Source organism: Lissotriton vulgaris, chromosome 10 (genome assembly GCF_964263255.1).
Source record: "Lissotriton vulgaris chromosome 10, aLisVul1.2, whole genome shotgun sequence".
In the NCBI taxonomy this organism is placed as follows: Eukaryota; Metazoa; Chordata; class Amphibia; order Caudata; family Salamandridae; genus Lissotriton; species Lissotriton vulgaris.
Window position 1 is genome coordinate 437,336,600 of NC_141698.1, and position 6,229 is coordinate 437,342,828.

Sequence of the window (6,229 nt, forward strand, 5' to 3'; positions counted from 1 at the left end):
TTTACTCCACACTCCTTCCACATTGCCTTTAAGTATCCAGACATGAAGTTGGTACCTCTGTCTGAAAGAACCTCCTTTGGAAAACCCATTCTTGAGAAAACTGCAAGAAGGGCCTTTGCCACAACAGGTGCTGTTGTGGTCCTCAGGGGAATTGCCTCTGGATACCTGGTGGCATGATCCACTACCACCAGTATAAATCTGTGCCCAGATGCTGTTTGAGGATCCATGGGACCCACAATGTCTATTCCAACTCTTTCAAAGGGTACCCCCACCACAGGTAGTGGTATCAGGGGGTCCTTTGTTGTGCCACCTGACTTACCACTGGCTTGGCAAGTGACACAGGAGCGACAAACCTCCTTGACATTTTCTGACATATGAGGCCAGTGAAAGTGAGGGACAAGCCTGTCCCAAGATCCCAAGTCTTGTTCTGGCCTAAGTGTCCTGCAAGGGGAATATCATGGGCCAAGGTAAGAAGGAAGCCCCTAAATTTCAAAGGTATGACCAACCTCCTGGCAGCACCAGGCTTGGGGTCTCTAGCCTCTGAATAAAGGAGCCCATCATCCCAATACACTTTATGGGTACCTTGAGCATTCCCTGCAGCCTCAGCAGCAGCTTGCTGTCTGAGGGGTTCAAGAGAAGGGCAATCTAATTGGGCCTGCCCCAGGTCTGCCCATGAGGGTCCCCCTGTCCCCAGAAACTCAACCTGATCAGGTTCAAGCTCTTCAGAGACAGTCTCCTCTTGGACTGCAGAATCAGCTCCATGTGAAGTCTGATCCTCAACCTGGGGCAAGTGGGAAGGCACAGCCTTAACCCTCTTGCTCTTTCTCTTGGGTTGCGGTTGGTCTATTGTTCCAAGATCCACCACAGGTTCGGGAAGGCACTTCTTAGCCCGAGTCCTTGTCACCGCAAGGACATGTGCTGAAATCCCTAGCATTTCTGCATGAGTCCTGTACTCCAGTTCTGACCAAACTGAGCTTTCCAGATCATTGCCTAACAGACAGTCTACTGGGAGGTCTGTACTCACAACAACTTTGTTTAGGCCAGTTACCCCACCCCATGAGAAGTTCACAACAGCCACACTATGTGTAGTAGTGGTGTTGCTTGCATTGGTCACTAGGTAATTCTCACCTAGTACAATCTGTCCAGGGTCCACAAAGTCAGGTGTCACCATAGTGACACTGGCACAAGTGTCCCTGTAGGCCTGAGCCAGTTTCTCATTAATCAAAGACGTCTGCCTATACTTGCCCAGGTTACTGGGACTCACAGTAGTGGACAAAAATAAGTCCACATCATAAAGCAGAACTGCCTGAGTAGGGACTCTGACTAGGCCAAATTCCATCTCAGTACCCAGGGTTAACCCTACTATCCCCTTAGGTTGTGCACTACCACTGCTGACTGTACTAGGGGGTGCAGGTGCTTTAGGAGCTGCAGTGGTAGAAACTGGATTTTTCTTGGTGCATTCACTCCCTCAATGGGAAATGGACTTACAGGTATTGCACCAAGGTTTCTTTGGGCCATCATTCTTCTTCTTTTTGTTATCATTCTGGGAACCACCCTCCTTATTAGATTTTTTTGGGCCTGAAGAAGACTTCTGGTCTTTTTCTTTATCTTTCTTATCCCCACCCTTCTGGTCTGTTTTCTTCTGGTCACCACCATGGTTCTGGGGTTTCTGCTTAATCCTTGTTCTGACCCATTTGTCCGCCTTCTTTCCCAATTCTTGGGGAGAGGTCAGATCAGAGTCAATAAGGTATTGATGCAACAGCTGGTTCTGACAGTTATTAAGGATCTGCTCTCTCATTATAAGATTGTACAATCCTGTATAGTCTGAGACTTTACTTCCCTGCAGCCAACCCTTCAGAGCCTTTGTGGCACAATCAACAAAATCAGTCCTGTCCTGAGTGTGTGCTTTTTGGGTGTCTCTGAACAACAACCTGTATTGCTCAGTGGTTAGGCCAAACCCTTCAATAAGAGCACTCTTCAGGACAGAGTAGTTTTCGTCATCCTCAGGTCTAACTGTGAGGAGCCTATCCCTCCCTTTCTCAGAAAAGGAGTACCATAAAATTGCAGCCCACTGATCCTGAGGAACCTGATGTACCATGCAGGCTCTCTCAAGAGCAGTCATCCATTTGTGGATGTCATCCCCTTCCTTGTAGGGGGGGCACAATTTTTGTCAGGTTTCTATTATCATAACCCCTGTCTTTCTCTCTAGGAATTATGCTGCCACCAGTGGAGTCTACTTCACACAACTTTTGTTCTCTTGCTAAAGCAAGTTTAGCTTGAGCCAAGGCTATCTCTTCCCTCTCTATCTGGAGTTGGACAGCCCTCATTCTGGCCCTATGCTCTTTTCTCTGGGGGGAAGTCATTCCCCTTTGAGATTCCCTTGAGACACTAGACATATGAGAGTCCCCTGAGGGAGATCTCAACCTTCTATTGCCTGAGGGAACTATGTTATAGGATCTGGGGAGGTGCTGGCCCTCTCCATTCCCATGTAGGTCTAAGTTGGTCTGGTTAAGCCTGCCAACTATGACCTGGTTACCCCTCTGATTCTGATCAGACTCATCTACCTCTGAGTCCTCCTCCTCTTCTTCTTCCTCCTCATCCAACTCTGGGGTGGTCTCATTCTCAGGGGGGTTCACTCCATCTCCGGCATCTAAGGGAACTGCACTCGCCTTATCTATGTCATCCTTTTCCAGGATGGCTATCAGGGAAGGAATGGTGGGGTTGCGACCCCTTTTTAGCCCTCTTGCAATGCATAAGGCACTCAAGTCTTTATGGCTAAGTTTATCATAGCTGGAAGTTGCCTTGGTAAGGTCAACTGTCACAGGTGCAGAGCCTGAAGCTCCTCCTGTGCCAGACATGACTGCTAGTGAGGTGCAAGTGGTGCACTTACCTACACTGTGTTTTCCTACTGTACCTTGCTAGTGAGTTGTAGGCAGGGTGTGCTAATCCCTTTGATCTACAACTACTAAGTTCAGTAGAACTTAAATATGCTAAGCTTTTGTTTATATGTACCTAAGGTACTTGATGTGATCTTTCAATTTGATAAAAAGATTGCAATGGTAAAACAACAGCAAGCTCAAATCCGCACTGCTGCACACCAATGTGAGAAGTTGGCCTGATATATGATGTTTCCAATTCTGGAACCACCTTGTATCAGTCCAAACAATCCCTATGGTGTCTGGTTGTAAGTCAACCTTATAGACAAGCTATCCTAAGGGTAGCATGGACTAAGCAGCCTTAAAGGCTAAACTCAAGAGGTCGTGTTAAGCGAGCTGTTTTACCAATCACAATCCTGTAATATCAAATGAAAGGACACCACACAAGTTATATATCATAAAAATATATGTATTTATTACTAGAATAATCCTCTGTACTCTTTATGAGTCTAGAGGCACAAGAGTTTAAACAAAAGCACAGTTAAACATACAAAGTTGCACAATTATGGATGAGGGCGGGTGGCCACTCGAACCATATATTAAGAAAGTGGTATAAGAGATACCAATCGAACAGTGGTTAGGCCTAGGGCCTAGGGAATCACTGGGATCAGTCGGGACTAGCAATGCTGACGTCGGGAAAAGCCCGCGGGATTCGGATGCAGCGCTTAAAGCACAGGCATGCACCAATGCAAAGTCAATGGTGCGTAAAAGTTATAAAGTTATAGTTTAAGGAGACTTCCTCTTAACCTAGCAAGATGAAACTTTAGACACATATACTAGAGGTGTGTACCAGTGTGGGAACACCGGCTTTGATGAGTTACCTCACCCACAGGAAGCGGGTGCACAGGTGCGAAGTAGTGTCGGGTTTTGTCACGCTGGTTGATGGTGCTTGAAGCTGAAGATGCTGCAGGCGTTGTGAAGGAGAAGTGTCCGGTTTGATCCAAGGGTGGATCGGAGTTGTAGAGTACCTGAAAGCAGAGGGGACAGAGTCTGGGTCACTCAGCAGTGACCAGGGTGGAACCAGGACGGAACCAGGCAATGTTGGGCGCAATCAGGTGGTTGTCGAGGAGCTTCTCTCCGCTGCCACGTAGACTCTAGGGCATTTGCGATGTCCAGGAGTGGATCACGAGCTGTCCCACAAAGGCTCTCGCCGTCGGCGGTGTTGGCTTCAGGATTGGAGCAAACAACAGTTGGCAAGAGCAATCCATGCAGGACTGGAAGATTGCTTCTCACTCGGACCAGGAGGGTCAGAGCGAGTGCTCCTTTTCAGAGGAGCGAGTGCAAGTCTGGAGAAACCAGAATCACAAGTTAGTTTTTGTAGTTCGTTGGCACAGGGGCCACAAGCCAACAGGCAAGTGACCGGGCCAACGCATTGAGCCAAAAGAAGCAGAAGGGCCCCACGCAGCACTCGGTGAGTGTAGAGGGGTGAGCTTCGGTGCAACAGTGGCTCAGGGCAGGGGCTTCTCAAACCTTGGTGTACAGCCTCAAGGGTCACTTGTGGGCTGCACGGTCAGCGTCTCGGGGTCTGTTAGACGGACCGGGAGGGTCGGCCGAGATTACGGGGAGAGGTCTCCGGGGAGAGCCGTCTCCAACGACTGTACAGACAAGTAACTTCCCCCCCCACAGACGGACACCACACAAGACTGAAGGTTAACGAGACTTTATATGCAATTCTTAGGTTACGATGGTATGATACAAGGAGGTCTGGACTCAGGGGTCCCCTCGATTCTAGTCTCTGGCTGAGGAAAAGGGTAGCGGGACAGTCTTTGTTACCAATGAGTACAAAATAGCTCTCAATCCTCGAGCTCGGCGTTCTAGATGATCGGGCCGTGGAGGAGCCAAGCAGGTCCCGAGATGGATGAAGGAAGGACGACGGTCCGCGGCGGAGCCTGCAGGTCCCGGTGAAAGATGACGGTTACAACGGTCCGCGGCCACGCCAGCAGATCCCGACGACGATGAAGGATGAAGGTTACGACGGTTGTGGCAGCGCCAACAGGCAGGACGATGGTGCACAGGACAGAGCTACGGCAGCGCCAGTAGTCCGTCCAGGATGAGTTCCTCTTTACGTCTCTCGACTCCAAGATACAACTGCCTTCCTGCTCTGGAGCTGCCCCAGTTATAGGGCTGGCGTGCTTTGATGTCCGGACCCTCGCACTTGGAGGTCGGGAGGTCCGGGATGAGGGAGTCCAGACACCCAGCAGGGGGGTGGAGCCAGCGCCCGGGGAGGCGATGGGCGAGCGGCACTGGGCGGGGGAGAGCCATCGGCACCTCTTTCTCCCATTGACTTGCCAAGTAGCCCGCTCACCTCCTGGGTGGAGGGTGGTGCCGGAATGTCTGAGGCCGGGCTAGGCCCAGGGTTGGGGTCGATCGGGGGCCAGGCGGCCTCGTGGTGAAGTGTCCAAGATGGCGGCCCGGGCTGGGCGCGTGGGCCGGCAGTGGATCGGACCCACGAGGTTAACATGTTCGAGGGCAGGGGTCCCTGAGGGGACGGAGGACGTGCAATGGTGGTGTGTGGTACTTGCGTGACTGGGCTCGGGCCTGGTTGAGCCGGGGGGAGAGCGTGGCCTGTCCAACATGCGTCCCCCCCAGCTGAAGGCGGGGAGAGTTACCCATCCTCCTGGGGACTCTCCTCGTCGAGGCGGAAAAACCGGGACAGGCCATCCGCGTTGGCGTGGTCTGACCCAGGCCGGTGTTCGACTGTGAAGTCCATACCTTGCAAGGAGATGGACCAGCGTAGCAATTTTGGGTTTTCCCCCCGCCTATGCATCAACCACTGCAGGGGTCGGTGGTCAGTCTGTACCCGAAAGTGGGTGCCAAAAAGGTAGGGCCGGAGCTTCTTGAGGGCCCATACCACAGCGAAGGCTTCCCTCTCTATGGTGCTCCAGCGTTGCTCCCGTGGTAGGAGTCTCCGGCTGATGAAGGCTACCGGTTGATCAAGGCCTTCGGGGTTCACTTGAGACAGGACCGCCCCAATGCCCTGGTCGGAGGCGTCCGTCTGGACGACGAATTCCCGGCTGTAGTCTGGGGCCTGGAGCACAGGAGCGGAACACATGGCGGCCTTCAACTGTTCGAATGCCGCTTGACACTCTGGGGTCCAGTTCACCTTCTTGGGCTGATTTTTTGACGTGAGTTCGGTGAGAGGCCCCACTATGGTACCATAGTCTTTCACGAACCTTCGGTAGTAGCCCGTGAGGCCCAGGAAGGCTCGCACCTCGGTTTGGGTGATAGGGGGCTGCCAGTTCTGGATGGCGGCAATTTTCAGCTGTAGAGGGGCCACTAGGCCGCTTCCCACC

General features: G+C 51.8%; 1 pseudogene; it reads right to left on the reverse strand.

Moving 5' to 3' along the window:
- Positions 1 to 489: 489 nt before the first annotated feature.
- LOC147685370 (uncharacterized) lies at positions 490 to 2,363 on the reverse strand (annotated as a pseudogene).
- Between the last annotated feature and the right edge of the window lie 3,866 nt (positions 2,364 to 6,229).